The following is a 17,783-nucleotide window of genomic DNA, read 5'->3' as shown; positions in this document are numbered from 1 at the left end:
TATATATATATATATATATATATATAAAAAAAAATGAGGCTTGCTAGTTTTTGTTTGGTGGATCAGGATTCAAACCTGTTTCATTTTTTCATTTCAGCAACATAACATTGCATAAAGTTGCTGTGACAATACACCAAATCCTACAGAGATGTCATTACTAACAAATAGCTAAAAAGGATACTTACACTAAGGGATCAAAAATGCGGACACAGTAAAGCCTTAGTCTCTGATCAAAACGTATCACATTGATGATTTTTAAATGGTCAAAATATTCCCATACACTCTTTATTTTGTGTAGGGGGAGAGGCTGACTGAAAAGGGGGAGGCGGTGTGAAATGCACAAAGAACCTTGTTTTTGATGGCGCTGTCTGTCTGGCTGGTCAACAGCATGACCGGCCGAGAGAGAACCTCATGCAGCAAAACCTCACCTATTGATGAGCACATACACAGACAACTCAGCCTTATTTGAAAGTGAAGGTAGAAGTATGAAGATGGATGAAGCAACTGGCATGGACATACAGTAGTAGAAAATGATGATCTAGAGAAAGGGGCTAACTTGGCCCATGGGGGCCAGCTTTGTTGACAGATTAAGAGTTGCTGTAAACCTTAAGTGAACTTTCCAAGAAACGTCATGAAAAGCAGTCATAGTATACACACAAGCTAGAGGGAGCGTTTGCTTGTGCACTGGTTCTCTCTCTATCTTTCTTACATTTTCTCCCTAGTTACTATCTTTTTATTTTTTAAACATAGTAATAGCGTATATTTTATATAGTATATTTGTGTGTTTGTTTGAAGCAGATAGGTAAAGAGGAGACTGAACTCAATCAGGACTTCACTAACTGCTATGAGCAGTGAGCTCCTCTCTACCTCTGTGTGTTGTGTGTACGTGCATTTTTGTGGTTCAGCTCTGTAAGTTAAACACTGCCAAGCAACTAGGGAGAAGCTTTTGTTTTCTGCCATTTTCTCTTTGGTGCCCTTACTGATGTGTTCTTAGTGGATTGCTCTTGCATGGTCACCTCTTGTCCCATGCCCCTGTATAGGCCTAACTGTTTCTAGTGCTATCTGTTTCTAGCATAGGAGGTTGGGGGCACCTTAATTGGGGAGGATGGGCTCGTGGTAATGCCTGGAGCGGAATAAGTGGAACGGTATCAAGTACATCAAACGCATGGTTTGATGCCATACCATTCGCACCGTTCCAGCCATTATTATGAGCCGTCCTCCCCTCAGCAGCTTCCACAGGTTTCTAGTGCTATCTATCTGCCAGCTCTGTTAGTCTACTTTATGAGTAGTAGCAGAAAGACTACTGGACCTGTGGATAATACAGTTGTTCCCATAGGTTAAGCCACCTTAACATGACCTCTTGGCCTCTGTCCCACCATTCCCACCTACTTCTCCTCATTGATTCAGGATCCTACACTGGGGATGTGTGTGTTGTTGAAGCTCTGCCCGTCCTGGGAATATCCCTAGTTTATCCTGACAGATTTGGCCGCTTAGTCATCAGCGGTGAGGGCAAGCTGTTTCCATGACAACTAAATTAGATGAGCAGAGTGGGGAGGTAACAGATCAGCCCACTGACTGTCTTTCAGACTGGTAAGATTTTCCATATTTGTGCTCAAGGAATATTCCTATGCTACATGTACACTGGCAGAGCCCCCAACCACCCATAATATGTTACAAATAACACACATATATATTTCCTTGCTCTCTCTCTCTCTCTCTCTCTCTCTCTTCTCATTCTATTGTTATCTCCCTCTCTTTAACTATCTCTATCAGACACATGTAAAAGGAAATGGCCTTAGCACATTATCTCCCAGCAAAGCCTATCTCCCAGCCCCACCCTTCCTCTTTATTCTACCTAACTAGAGCAAAACTAATTCAGAGGAAAATTACCAAAGACTAGATGTTCTTGCTGCCAACTGCCATCAAAAACAAGTAGAGGGACACAACATATTTTACCCGAGTCACTTTAACAGCAATCCTTACTCCCCTGTTTTTGAAAGCATACCCTTAACCCAAAATACCTAAAGTCACATGACCGTTTAACCCTTTCAGATCTTATTCAATAGCTCATGTTGGCAAATAGATGATGACATAATGTGCTATTTGAAGATATGCAAGAGAAACAAAACCTACAAAAAGACGTGCTTCAGCCCCCTTCCATAAGACTACTTTAATCTGTACCGAGTCTTTAGACACAAGCTCCTATAACTAATAATAGCACAACTCCTCTCCTTGTGTGTGTCGCTGTCGTGCTGACAACAATTTACAGATTAAATAAAATATTAACTTTATCTATAGCTGTTAAACAAAACAAACAAAACATGCATAAAAAAAGTCTGTATTGTCTGGTGTTGTAGTGTGGGGGTGTATTTGGGGGAAGGGGGGTCCTATTTCTTCAGGTCGGAGATTAGAACGGTTCAACAAAATCTACTGGGTGAGGTCAAGAAAATTCACGAAAGCTGTATAAAAATTGGAATAGCAAATAATTAGAATTTATTTTGAAGGTGACAAAAAAAGAATGCCACCTTCGAGTTATTATCATCTCATGACACCACTGGTCGGGGTAGGACTCCTGTGCTGTTCACAAATCCAAGGGTTGTCCTTAAAGTGCTCAGCAAATTTAGATTTAAAAAAAAATAGACAAATTGATGTTATGTGAGTGCTCATTTTCTGTTGCTTTTTTTGTTCCGCAAGGATGGGTGTGCGCAACTTTTAATGTCCTGGCACTTTTTTATGTTGTATTCTGGGTGTATTTTGGGGGGCTAGGATATGATGTGGTGGAGAATATTGTGTTATTGCTAACACTAAGAGGTGTTCAGTGACTTCAACATAGGAGGGAACCTTTTGAGGCACTGATCCTTCACAGGTTGGCTATAAAATCACAATGCTCTCACCAATACACGTTACATTTATTTTTATTTTTGGACCAAATGTTTCCTTTGTATTTTGCATAAAGTTAGTAATAACTTTGGTATGATGTCATTGGCTTAGGTTGTGTGTACATCAGAAGAGGAGGAAAGATTAAATAAAGACATGTTCTCTATGTTAATCGTATCAACCAAGTCAAGAAGAAGAGATGTTACTGGGAAAACAAATGTCCAGAAGGCTTAGAATGGTGTACAATACAAGACAGATTCCTCTGTTGTTACTATGTTTATATTTTGTTTGATCTTCATTTTGTGGAGGGAATATTATTTTGTTCTTTTTGGGACTGGTGTTGGGAGGTTACAGTCCACATTACCTCTGTTTGCCTGGTCTTTCAGGAGGGAATAGACTGGGGATCATGAGTAATGTGTTCGGTTCAGTCGGTTTTATTTGATTTATTTATTTATTTGTTGTGTTTTTGTTTTGAATGGGATTGGATATTAAAAACAAGGTGGATTACAATGTACCACAGGATACCAATTGAAAACCAGAAGTACATTAAAAAAACAATTGTAGTGTAAATCGATCAATGTCTTGTTATATTGATGAACATCATGGAAATATATATATATATATTGGAAAAACAATAATTCTGATGACCTGTGTTTATTGTTCCCAGTGTGTGTGTGTGTGCGTGTTTAAAAACAATGATGACATTAAATAAAATCTATGCTAAAATGGGTCCAAATATAATTGAACTGTGTTGCAAACCAAAATATTTTGTTTGACTACATATGTCATCAAGACAGAATGGTATATCTCACTGGAATTTAAGCTGGAAATAGATGAAGCACACGCCAAAAACATGAAATATCTACAGTGTAAGTTGTCCTCACCAACTCTTATTTTGCAGATAACCAGGTATCACATAGCCTATGTGGAATGTATGAATCACACACAATCGCTCACCTATTTAGGGCCTAATCATCCTGGAGAGAAGATGTGGAACATACAATTATATTTAGGCTAGATAGATAGGGTTACTATGGAAGATTGCCCATCCACGTTCGTCAAGATGACATTTATTGAGTGTTCAGATAACCAACAATGTGAATCTAGTCCAAAAAGAATCAGTACTTGAACCAAAATACCAAGGCAGAAGAAAGCAGTGTGGTCAGTACACTCAGACAAAGTTGGATGTAATTGGACTGGGCAGCACATTCATAGAATTATTATAACACAGATGTATACACTTTTGCCATGAGTGTCGAGGTATATATCCCCTCACAATGTCTAGAGAGTTTACTTCATGAATTTCTGAATGCATGTCACCCCATGTGATACTCCATATGGTCAGCCCCCGTAGTCGAGCAACACAACACATGTTGATGATGTTACTGCTCAGGAGAGGTTAGATGAGAGGACAATTGCATGTCCCAAAGGGAATCTAAACAATATAAAGAATGAAGGTATCATAAGGATCTAGGAACAATTACAATCAAAAAAACAATTCTAGGGAATGGAACTGACTGACAATGTAAGCCTATTTGATTGAATTACAGTTTTAGGGTAGAATTATGGCTGTAGGGTAGAATTTTGGAGAGGAAGGGGTTGATATTTGTGGCTAGTCATACTGCTGCAGTAGCATTTGTGCACTTATTTAGTGTAATTTAGGGTTGTAGTACGTAGGCCTATCTGGATATGTCTGTAATTGAGTCAGACATATCCATATTCAGACATATCCAGTTAAATAAAGGTTACATTTTTAAAAATATATATATTATCCATGCCTCAAAATGATACAAAAAAAAGTCGTAAACATGCCTGTTTCGTGGTTAGGGAAAACACGCAAGGAAACAATAAAGAAATGACATTAATTCAGAACATTGGCAGTGGCACGTTGCCAATAAATGTTGTTTCTGATGTTCTGAACGGAGAACACCGCTGGGGCAACGTGATAGAGAAGCATAGAAGAGCCCCGTGCAGTCAGGACACCGCCCTACTCAACCAATGAATGCATTCGCTGGGCGTGGTATATTTGGCTCGAGCAGAGTCGGAGTCAGTTGAGGACCAATCAATGCCACACATGGGAGCAGACAAGGGGCGTCATCACGTGTGCTTTTGCGTGTTCCCTCCCAGTACTGCGAATACAATGTGCGGTTTTGTTCAGTGTGTGTGCTACTTGTCTTGCAGTCTGTTAACATTGGACCAGGTCGCTGAAGATGTCATTTCGGGTTTCTGCAATTAAAATAATAATTGTAAACCTACTGAATACACTGTGGAATAAGTTTCAATAGTGTTTGCCTCGGAACGTATTTTCTCTTCATGGAATAAGGTGAGAATGTCAACTGATCAAGAACTAACTATGGTTTCGTTAACGTTAGTTAGCTATTTGGTTGTATTAGCTTACAGTTATCTATTTATTTTAATAGGCAAGTTAGTTAAGAATATATTGTTATATACAATGACGCCCTACCCCGGACAAACCTTAAAGACGCTGGGCCATTAGGGACTCCCAGTCACGTTCGGTTGTGATACAGACTGGAATCGAACCAGGGTCTGAGATGCAGTGCCTTAGACTGCTGCGCCACGCCGGAGCCCCAGAATCTAGCTAACGTTACATGTTTATGTTTTTTTTTTAATGATCAGCATTGACATTAGCAAGTGAAGCATTGTTGTGACATGGCAAGAGTGTAAAGCCAGGATTTATTTTGTGTGTGTGTGTGAATCTAATTAGCTAGATACAGTTTAATATTTATTGGTCAGTTTGTGTTTCGTACAAGTGAGACTCATCTTTTACCAGGTTTGTGTCAGGTAGAATAAATCCATGAGCTCATTCGGGACCTAGCTAGCTATGTGCCGTAGTCTTAGTAGAGGCACGTTGCCTTCACTGTCGTCAACAATAAATCCCACAGCGGTGTCATCCTGATAGTTACAGTAACCCACAAGACATGCCAGATAGGGAAAAGGACTACAAAGTCACTTTCTCTAGCATTTGGTTACCTGTTATTGTCAGTTTACGGTTCTTGACAGGGATTTTATTTTTTATGGTCCTATATATGGAGATCAAGTTCTTTGAGCCTGTCCATACTTGGATACACATGACTTTAGGCGACTTGAAATCAAGCAATTTAGTTATGCACATATGTGATTTGAGTTAACTATTGCCTTTACAGTGATGTGGTTTTTGGTAATGTTGCAGTGAAGTTAGATGTACTAGTGTTTACACAGATGTATGACTCATGATCTCACGTGACTCACCACTCATGATTGTGAATGATTTCTTCTAGCAGGTATCCTGCCAAATCATCTAGTGCACTGAGTGTGGACACACGAGGAAGAGCAAACGGACAAAGAAAGGCTCGTCCCTCTTCTCTTCAATTGGCCTGTCAGGTTCATAAGCTTTGACCTGACAAAAAACTCAAGATCAATGAGATACAGTCCATACTTTGTCCATATCTTCTCTGTCATTTTTGCTTTTCCAAGCCATGACTCAATCTAAGTTTAGTAGCCCCACCTAGTGGCAGGGTATCACAGCTCTATTTTGACAGATCATTTTTGTCATACAGCAATAGTCAATCACTCATACTGCTTATTATGAGTGATGAGAATGCATACACCACTTCTGGAAATGACACTAGTGGAGTAAGTTTAGCAGAAGATGTGGTGGCAGGACAAGAGGCAGGCTCCCAGTCCGCTGAGTCTGGACTGAGTCAGACTGGCAGCTCCAATGGAAATGGACAGAGGACTCGGTCTGGGGGCAAGTCCTCAAACTCTGATGACACCGATGGCCACTTGAGCGGGAACGACTCAGCCGAGAGAGAAGTGGAAGGTCACATGGGGCATGAGGCATCAACCTGCAGCAGCTCCCATAATGGAAAGGACTCTGCCATGGAGACAACCGAGAGCAAAAGGTAAAAAGTTTAACAGAATACATACGCCAAACACCACAACCATGTACAGATGGTAGCCGGTAGACACCGCTTATACTATTGTAATGAATGCTCAGCAGTGATAGTAACATCATGTTATTTTGGCCGGTCAGCTCCAACTCCCACAGCACTTCCCCTCCCAACAGCTCCATGGTCTACAGCCTGCTGAGTGGCAGCTCAGAGCAGGACCACCCATCCACCAGCGGCTGCAGCAGTGGCCAGCCGGCCCGGCTGCAGACCCAGAGAGAGTTGCTCAAGGCCCTGAAGGAGCTGAAGATCCGCATGCCTGCAGACCACCGGACAAAAGGCCGCTCCAGCACTCTGGCCTCCCTGCAGTACGCTCTCAACTGTGTCAAACAAGTCAGAGGTAAGATACTGCCTTTTCAGCCATGCCTTTTGCTACATGTATACTGCAAGGCTTTAGCATGAAATAGCATGACTACTCTCTATATATAATAGCTATTTATACTGTCTGAATGTGTGTGTGTTTTCAGCGAATCAGGAGTATTACCACCAGTGGAGTGTGGAGGAGAGCCACGGTTGCAGTCTGGACCTCTCAGCCTTCACCACAGAGGAACTGGACAACATCACCTCTGAATACACACTCCAGAACACGGTAGGAACTAGAGAACAATCTCTGTCTACTAGAACCAGACTAACAGGTCTTAAACCCAACCGAACATTGTTCTGACCTCTGTTTCTTCTCCTGTACAGGACACATTCTCTGTTGGAGTGTCCTTCCTCTCTGGGAAGGTGGTGTACATCTCTCCCCAGGCCTCTCCCATGCTGCGCACTAAACCTGAGCGACTACAGGGAGCGCTCTTCTCTGAGCTGCTGGCCCCCCAGGACGTCAGCACTTTCTACAGTAGCACGGCTCCCTGCCGCCTGCCCCCCTGGGCCTCCTGTACTGGCTCCAGTAAGTTTCCACACCTCTAATTCAGCTCTGATTTCACATGGAAATGGATCATCACATTTGTGTATGTGACGTAAATATTGTTGTGGTGCTAATATCTCCCCTCTCTCTATCTCCCTCAGTGACCTCCCCTGTGGACTGCACCCAGGAGAAATCCATGTTCTGCCGTATCAGTGGTGGGAGGGACAGCGAGGGGGAGGTGCGGTACTACCCCTTCCGTATGACCCCTTACCAGCTGACACTGCGGGACTCTGATATGTCTCAGCCACAGCCCTGCTGCCTGCTCATCGCTGAGAAGGTGCACTCAGGATATGAAGCTCCCCGTATCCCAGCTGACAAGAGGATTTTCACCACTAGCCACACCCCCAGCTGTCTCTTTCAGGAAGTCGATGAAAGGGCTGTGCCGTTGCTAGGCTACCTGCCCCAGGACCTGGTTGGGACCCCTGTCCTCATGTACCTCCACCCTGATGACAGGCCTGTCATGGTGGCCATACACAAGAAGAGTGAGTACTCCTGTCCAACAGTCATGCCTTATACATTCTGTAAGGATTCATAAACCAGCAAATGGATGAATGATTATGTTCTTATACTCAATCAAAATGTTAACATATTTGGTTCTCCGCTCAGTTCTCCAGTCAGCGGGCCAGCCCTTTGAACACTCGCCCCTTCGTATGTGTGCCCGGAACGGGGAGTATCTCACCATAGATACCAGCTGGTCCTCCTTCGTTAACCCCTGGAGCCGCAAAGTGGCCTTCATCGTTGGTCGACACAAAGTCAGAACGTGAGTAGTTAACCTCTCTGCTACGACAATGACCTTCACAATCTTGCAATAGCCACATTTGAACTGCTCTGTAACCTATTTGTGTAGCTATCAAGCCGTGTCTTGTTCTAAACCCCATTCCCTTGTCCTTCTCCCCTCATCTACAGGAGTCCCCTGAACGAGGATGTGTTCACGCCTACTGTGGAGGTGGAGGCGCGGGCCATGTCTCCAGAGATCCCCAGGCTCAGTGAGCAGATCCATCGCGTGCTGGTGCAGCCTGTCCACAGTGGCGGCTCCCAGGGCTACTGCAGCTCCCACGGATCCCACCCACAGAGGCCCAGCCCAGGCTCCTCGTCAGGCAGCAACAGCCCCTCCACCAAGGAGCTCATCCTGAAGACCATCCAGAGACCAGTGAGTACTAACACAATCATAACCTCACGCATGTTTCTGTTGTCTATTTGATCAGGTAACAAGATTTGAACAGGGTCATTTTAGTTTGTAATGTTTGACTAGCTTGTAACTAGGCCTAATTCTCCCCATCTCTGTTCCACAGCAGCAGATGACATTCCAGCAGATGTGTAAGGACGTCCACATGGTGAAGACCAATGGCCAGCAGGTCTTCACCAAGTCCCGCAACCGCCCAGCACTCCGCAAACACACCAGCACTGGTAAACACCTGGAATTATTTAAAAAATAATGAGTTTGTTTCAGGATTTTGTTCTATAAAATGTCCCAATTCGAAATGTATAGCGTATATAATGCGGTTCTTCTTCCTCTCAGGAGCCCTGGTGGTGCCAGAGAATTTAAACAAGGACTTGGGACCTATTGGAGCTCTGGGGCCAACTAAAATCCTGGCCTCCGTGCAGTCAAGGAAAGACCCGTCAGCCAACTACTCCTACCAGCAGATCAACTGTCTGGACAGCATCGTACGCTACCTGGAGAGCTGCAACGTCCCCAACACAGTGAAGAGGAAATGTGGCTCCTCCTCCTGCACCACGTCATCAACGTCAGACGATGACAAGCAGAGGGAGTTGCCTGGAACAGCTAAAGGTACACAATAAAGATCACATTGAAACACCTCAAATTATGTTTTTTTTTCAATGCCTTTTTTTTAATGCTCTGCATGTATTTTTGGTGTCTTAACTGTGTGTTTCCTTATAGATCTCGAAGGCCCCCAGAGTAATGAAGGGTCTAAAGGGGGGCCACAGATGAGCCCTCTGGCGCTGCACTGCAAGGCTGAGAGTGTGGTCTCTGTCACGTCCCAATGCAGCTTCAGCAGCACCATTGTCCACGTAGGTGACAAGAAGCCCCCAGAGTCAGGTAGGCCACATCCCTTTATTGTCCGACTGTTTGTTTACCTATCTTCTTGGCTTCCGTCTCTTCTCGCTCATCTCTGATGTATTGTCAACCTTATTCCTTGCAGATATAGTTATGATGGAGGAGACACCAGCCACCCCCACTCTCACCGTCACCTCTCCAGCCCCAGCCACTAACAACGCCATCACAATGTTAGTGACCCCCCGGCCATTGGCCCTGTCCAGCCCGGCACCACCCAGCCCTGCCCAGCCCGATAGGGACGGCCGCAGGTCAGCTGGATGCTCAGGCCGCCTGGGTCTGACCAAGGAGGTGCTGTCTGCCCACACCCAGCAGGAGGAACAGGTGTTCCTGAGCCGGTTCAGGGACCTGGGACAGCTCCGCCTTCTGGACCCTGGCCCTCCTCCTCTGAGAGGACTCACCACCACACCCAAAGGTAAGACGGACACTTCAAGTGGAGATGTGGTTTTTATTATGACTGTGAAAGGTAATATGAACGAGAGACCATTGTTTTTCCATGCAGCTCACCCCTGTGTTCTCTCGGTGTCTCTCCCTCTCTATGTGTCTCTGTCTCAGGAGTGCACAGCTCGAAGGACTACCCAGCAGGTGGTCATGGACGGAGGAGGGGCCGCGGGGGAAAGAGGCTGAAGCACCAGCAGGAGGGCTCCCAGCGTGGGATGAACGGTAGTTTCAGGAGGGAAGGGCAGCGGCCCCAAGGCCTCACGTTCCCCATGGGTCAACCCCTGATGATGCAGGGACCCCTGACCTCGTCCTCTTCCTGGCCCACCTCTGAGGTCAGTCTCCCTCCTGCCATGGCCCAGTACCCTCCAGGAGTCCTGCCCTTCTTCCCACTCTACCCCAGCGTGCAACAACAAGTCCTGACCCACACCGGAGTGAACCCCAATGCCATGCAGATGGGCTACCCCAGCCCCCAGCCAGGCTTACCGTACCCCATGCATGCCAATCAGATGCCCATGCCGATGGCTCCCCCAATGATGGTTGTTCTGCCCAACTACATGTTCCCTCAACTCAACGGAGGTGTCCCACCGCTCAATACCACCATGCCTCAGTATAACACAACCATACCGAACCTTTGCCCCGGTATCCCTGGTATGGCACAACTTAACCAAGCACTACCGCTCTTCAAACAGACTATCCCACTACCACAACTCAATCCTGGATTGGCTCAGTTCAACCCCGCTATGACGCAGATGAATGGCATGCCTCGTGTTAGTCCCGCCCTAGCTCAACTCAACCCGTCACAGGTCAAACCGACTTTGTCGATGATCCCCCAACATTGTTACAATCCCAGCCCAGCATTACCTTTCCCAAATCCCATTCCGATTCCCAGCTTTGCCTTACCCGAGATGGATCCCACCTTTGTCCAACATGGCAACTCCCGCTCCAGCACCCCTCAGTCCACCTGCCAAGCCCCCTGGAGGGGACAGACTCGCCCTGTTCCAGTCACGATGCTCCTCCCCCTCAACCTGCTACAGCTGGAGGAGTTGCCAGGCAACCGCCAGGAGGGCATGTCGACAGGGGCGCAGCAGACATTGCCCCCACCTGGCTCGGTATCACAGTTCGGAGGTCAAGGCTCTGTTAAGCGAAGCATGAAGGGTGACGACAGAGAGGACGATAACGTGAGTTTTAAACTTGCAATCCATTTAGAAAATATAATTACCAAAAGGTTCATTTGAGTCTAGTGAGTTTTAGTCATTAACCCTGTCTCTCTTGTGTTCTCTTCCTCCAGGATAATGCTGATGACCAGGACGCAATGTCCACCTCCAGTGGCCTGCTAGACCTACTGTTGCAGGAGGACGCCTGCTCAGGCACCGGCTCGGCCGCCTCTGCCTCCGGGTCCTCAGGCTCTGGCTCGAATGGATGCAGCACCTCAGGGAGTGGCACAAGTGAGTTTAACACCTCCCAGATTATTCTTGTTAGCGCTGTGATTGGTAAAGGATGTTTATATATTGTGACTGATATGTCATGATACGAACTGAACATGTTCCTTTTTCAACCACAGGAAGTAGCAACACCAGCAAATACTTTGGCAGCGTTGACTCGTCGGAGAACGACCATTCCCATAAGCAGGCACCAGGGGGGCTGAAGAGGCCCAGCTCATGAAATATGTCCTTCAGGAACCTATCTGGCTCCTTACGGCCAACACAGATGACAAGGTTATGATGACGTACCAAATGCCCACCAGGTAAGAATTCATTATGGTCACTGCACTACACTGTTGTCATGGCAATTGTAGTCATGATTAATATGAAATGCTATTGTAATTGTATTTATGAATGATGATGTAGTAGTATATTTATATATTATTTATTCATACAGACTATGAAAAAGAGAAATGCCTGCTCACCGTTCTGCTACTAATACCACCTTCTACAGACTATGGCATATCTATGGACAAGTGAAAGAGTTTCGGTGTGTGTGTGTGATTTTTAAAGGGACAAGGAGACTGTTCTCAGGGAGGATGGTATGATACTGAGGGCGGTGCAGAAACAGCAGCCGCGCTTCACTGAGGAGCAGAAGAGAGAGCTGATCCAGGTCCATCCCTGGATGGGCACCGGACGCCTGCCACAGGCCATCAACAGCCCTGTAAGTCAGCACACAGACACATACTGGAGACCGTAGCTACAACCCCGCCTCTCTCAGACCGGAAAGATTCACAGGAATCAGTATAGATGACAGTGGAGATTAATAAATAAAAAAATACTTGTGAAGAAGGGGTTTATTCAACTCTTGTCCCTCTGCTTGTGTTTAGACTTGTACAGGGTGCGGTTCTCCTCCCACTTCCTCCGCCCCCCGGCCCTTTAATGTGGAGCTGCAGGACATGGATCTGACAAGGGTCCTCCAGCTACAGGAAGAGACCCATGTTACCATGGCAACAGACACACATGACACCTCCATCCCACCACCACAAGCACCCCCAGACAGAGACTAAGGGGGTGAGCGGCAAGGGGAGCAGGAACGAGACGGTAAGGACACCAGAGTGAAAGAGTTGGAGGTGACGTCATCATCCGGAACAGAGTGAGGGGACTCTGGCTGTAAACGGCAACCAAGGAGTTCTATATGGCCAATGACTCTAAAACGCAATGCATTGGGACAACCGGGAGCCAAGTTTGCTGTTAATGTGTTGTGTTTGAACAAAGAAGAGAACATGGATAAGGAGTCAAAGAATACCCGACCCTGTTTAAAGACATAGAGAATGTAGCTCAACGTATATGGAATCTAAGGTGTAAATATTCAATGTATTTTAAGTGTAAAAATGGAAAGAGAAGCCCTTAGTAAATATTTAATTGACATGTTTGGTTCCCTGTCTAAGGAGGACTGAAGACATGTTCCATTTGTAATTCACTGCTTTGGGACTTTTCTCCCCTTATAGTGACACTTTGATAGTTTTACAAGTTATTGTGTGTATCAACGCAATATCATTTATTTGTCCACAATGTCCATATTGGAAAATGATGTCAAATCTATTGTGAACCATTAAAACGCAAATTCCGTTTAGAAAAATATATATTTGGTAGAATACTTATTTCAAGTATTTTTCTAAGTCATTTCTGATATTGTACCATGTGTATATTACAGTATACCACCAACCAGGAGCTGACATACTACAGTTTTCTGTGGGCTGTTTTGTCATGTAATGTTCTGAATGGTTAATTTCTTTCATAATGTAATTGTACAACACAATCGTTGTACAAATATGTAAAGTTTTAGCCATTATTGGGAAAACATCCTAATTTTTTTTTTAATCTCCAGAGAAATACACAAAATACATAAAGACCATGTTAAAAGAAATACCCTGTTTTGTTTGAGTCGTTATGGGTATTTCTGTACAAATAGTATTTCAGATTTGTCACGAGCAGAGATGGGCATTCCCATGTTAACAACAATGGAGCCCGTTTTGTTGATGAGGGAGAGGAGCAGGCCTTGATCATGCAGTTGGTCAAGGCCAATATGTTCTATCAATAGTTAGTCTGCCCCTTCTTCATTACTGTAAATGAAAGGATTAGTTACTTATTACAACTCTTTGGGGGATTTTGGTATGTAATTCATATTAAAAAGTGAAATGTAATTTGGTTCTGTTTTCTTTTGTCCATCTTGAAGAAGTTGTGGTGTGTAGTTTATATTCTTTCAGGTATGCGAAGGACATCAGTGTCGCTAAAATCATCTAGTCCAGTATTTATTCCTTGACCTTCTCTGCCACCAGAGGTTTTGGGGACAGTTGGTTGAAGGCTCCAGGTCCAGCCTGACTGGTGATACATTACATTTCTGAAATTGTCTACGGTAGATTAGCTAGGCATTCGAACATATTGAAGTCATTTTTAAATTGCCAGCACTGCCGGCCCGCTCATTAGGCCAGATTAGGTTTCCGCCTATGGCGGAAGATTGGCGAGGGCGGCATTTTCTGAGCTAAACTGGCCAAGACGCACCTCCAACGACAACAAATAAAACCTCACATAATTCTGCCCAAAAACAATGACAATTTCTCTCAACCAGTGGAATATGTTTTTTTTTTTGAGTGAGCGCTGTTTCGGCAGTGTAAAATGCAGTGCCTACTTTGTCAAAGGAAAATAAATATTTTGTTTGTCCATTCCCAGCATGCCTTTCCAGGGTGCTGTTAATACAGGATATGGTAGAAAGAGTATGTGGCATTTTCTGTAGCCTACAGGCTGGAGATAAAATGAATGCCAATGTATTGAGACGGACACTTTTTACACCTAAATGGCACCTAAATCAAATAAAACATTACCGTGAACAAACAACATATCCTGAAAACAGGACCGGTCAATGTAAAATGGACAATACGGAACAGGCAATCACAACTGTTCTCCAGGAGTTTCACCCCATTCTCATGATCAGTGGTTTCTAGTTTGTGTCCGTAAAATGTTTGATAAGCTGATCATAGCGAAAAAGAAAATCCTTCAGCATTTCCAGCTGTGGAAACACGGCAAATAGGCACAAGATAAGTCCTAAAAAGTTGGGTAGCTGATATTCAGAGCTTAAAAAGAGAAATTGTTTAGTCGCAGGAATCAGGACTAATAAAGCCAATGTAACGGCCTGTTTTTACAAATGGTGGACCTACCATATGGATGGGCCTTCATACCCTAACAAAAAAAGACTGCACTTAAGAGTGCAGTATAACTACAATATGCTGCAAATACTGCATCCAAAATACCACAGTCGACTGCAGTTATTGCACTTTTAGTGTAGTTTCAAAATTACAATATTTTTTATTTTAAAAATGTTATTGCTGGCTGACATTTTAAGCACGAACCGACGTCTTTTGGATGTGTTTTTTTTTGTCATGTCCAGATGTCTTTTTTTGTGTTTTTTGTAGATGGGCATTCATAAAATTCAATTTCAGTGAACACTGTAGGCTACACCTCAGTAAGCAGGGACCAACACCAATGCCTTTTGGAATTATTTTTTTTGGGTCAGTCTGGACCGGCCTTGATTTCCACACCCACGGACATTGGTTTTTGGTCCATCTATGTGAACATAGATGACTATGTTTTGTTCAGATCTGGTCCGGTCTGGACCAGCCAGAATCGTCTAGAATGTCATTGTATGCTGTAGTGTTATTTCCCTTCACTGGAACTAAGGGGCCTAGCTCGAACCATTAAAAACAACCTCAGACCATTATTCCTCCTCCACCAAACTTTACAGTTGGCACTATGCATCAGGGAAGGTAGTGTTTTCCTGCCATCTGCCAAACCAAGATTAATTTGTCAGACTGCCAGATGGTGTAGCGTAATACATCACTTCAGAGAACGCGTCCAGCCGACGCTTGGCATTGCACATGGTGATCTTAGGCTTGTGCGCGGCTGCTCGGCCATGGAAACCCATTTCATGAAGCTCCCAATGACGTTGCTTCCAGAAGCAGTTTGGAACTCTGTAGTGAGTGTTGCAACCGAGGACAGATGAGCTTTATGCGCTATGCGCTCCAACACTTGGCGGGCCCGTTCTGTGAGCTTGTGTGGCTTACCAATTCACGGCTGAGCCATTGTTGCTCTCAGACGTTCCACTTCTCAATATCAGCACTTACAGTTGACCGGGGCAGCTCTTGCAGGGCAGACATTTAACGACTTGTTGGAAAGGTGGCATCCTATGACGGTGCCACGTTGAAAGTCACTGAGCTCTTCAGTAAGGCCATTCTACTGTCAATGTTTGTCTATGGAGATTGCATGGCTGTGTGCTCAAATTTTATATACCTGTCAGTAATGGGTGTGGCTGAAATCGCCGAATCCACTAATTTGAAGGGGTGTCAACATACTTTTGTATATATAGTATATATCTCTATCACTAAGTGCTCCAGTTCTAAGTAATATTCAAAGTAGGGAATTGGCATGGGTCAAAACAATTCCTGAAATCTTCCCCTCTCCAAATCCACAGGTTAAGTGCAATAGGCAGCGTGATTTAGAGCAGATTAAATATCTGCTTGGGTCTTAGGTCAGATTAGCCCAGTATGGGTCTCAGCTGGTAGTAACAAACAGTCACAAGACCTCAACTCTTAAATCTAAGTCTGCATTCTCCCTTCCTGGATTTGCAAAACGCTGTTCAAAGTGTATCTGAACATTCCACTGTCTTTTCCGTGTGCAGGAAGTGACTGAGCACTGCTGGACAATGACCATGGGGGAGGAGGCAGAGGGACTTATCTTACACTGGCACTCTCACATCCACCCACGGACAGAGTCATGGCCAAATGGTTAGGGCATTGTGCAAGTCAACTGTACTTTCAACAGATGCTAGACTGTCCATCTGTGGGCTGCTGAAAAGAGACTCACATTACTATTTTGTTGTTAGCCTGGGAGCAGAGTTCTCTTAGAAAACAAGACCTGCATTCTAGAATGCACTCATGCTAACCTCTCTCTTTAAAACCACATTAAGCCTTTTATTTTCATAGTTGCTTGATTTGCTATTATCTGATATAGAGTATGGATTTCCCCATGAGACCTGAGTTGGATGGAAACTAACACCGGATATACTGTGTTACATAACCATTTTGGGACAAAAACTTCTGAGTCTCATGTTCATACCTCCCTCATTGTTGCCAAGGTAGAGGATATACGATCCAAATCCGAACACAATACTTCCCAAAAGATGTGGCCTGTTGGCAGGTCACAGGGTTTACTTGACTGTTTATATTCATACTGTTCATCCTCATTCTCATAATTATGGCCACACTGTCTCTACTTCAGTGTCTCCTTACTGTTTCTCTGTGCCTTGGACATTTCTCTGAATAACCTGACTCACCCATTACTCAGTAGGTTTTATTCATGGTTTATTTAAAAAAAGTATTTATTGCAAGAGCACACGTTTGTGAGGCAGTTTATATTCTGTCTGTGCATGTGCATGCGGTGGACACAGATCTTTCTTAAGCAGGAGCGAATCCTTTGGAGTGAAACCACAATGAGAGAAGAGATGTTTTATGATTCGTCCGGGAACAGCAGTTGCTATTGTCACACTCCATTTCACACCTCCCTCACTGTTGTTCGGTTTGAGACATCTCTTCTTGAAAACAATTTCCTCTCCAATTAGTTCCAGAGATATTTTGCAACTCCAGACAGTTGTGCATGCATGTCCACTGCCGGTCAAATGTTTTAGAACACCTACCCTTTCAAGGGTTTTTCTTTATTTGTACTATTTTCTATATTGTAGAATAATAGTGAAGACATCAAAACTATAAAATAACACATATGGAATCATGTAGTAACCAAAAAAGTGTTAAACAAATCAAAATAGATTTTATGTTTGAGATTCTTCAAAGTAGCCACCCTTTGCCTTAGCATTCTCTCAACCATTCTCTCAACCATAGTCACCTGGAATGCATTTCAATTAACAGGTGTGCCTTCTTAAAAGTTAATTTGTGGAATTTCTTTCCTTTTTAATACATTTGAGCCAATCAGTTGTGTTGTTTTAAGGTAGGGGGTGTACAGAAGATAGCCATATTGGGTAAAAGACCAAGCCCATATTATGGCAA

At 44.1% G+C, this 17,783-nt stretch overlaps 1 pseudogene; it reads left to right on the top strand.

Annotated features, from left to right (window-relative positions):
* The first annotated feature begins 6,285 nt into the window (after nucleotides 1-6,285).
* Nucleotides 6,286-13,874, top strand: LOC135533939 (period circadian protein homolog 1-like; annotated as a pseudogene).
* Nucleotides 13,875-17,783: the final 3,909 nt, after the last annotated feature.

This window comes from Oncorhynchus masou, unplaced genomic scaffold, assembly GCF_036934945.1.
Source record: "Oncorhynchus masou masou isolate Uvic2021 unplaced genomic scaffold, UVic_Omas_1.1 unplaced_scaffold_2829, whole genome shotgun sequence".
Classification (NCBI taxonomy): domain Eukaryota; kingdom Metazoa; phylum Chordata; class Actinopteri; order Salmoniformes; family Salmonidae; genus Oncorhynchus; species Oncorhynchus masou.
Note: the sequence above shows the minus strand (reverse complement) of the source record. Positions and strands in the feature narration are given on the sequence as shown.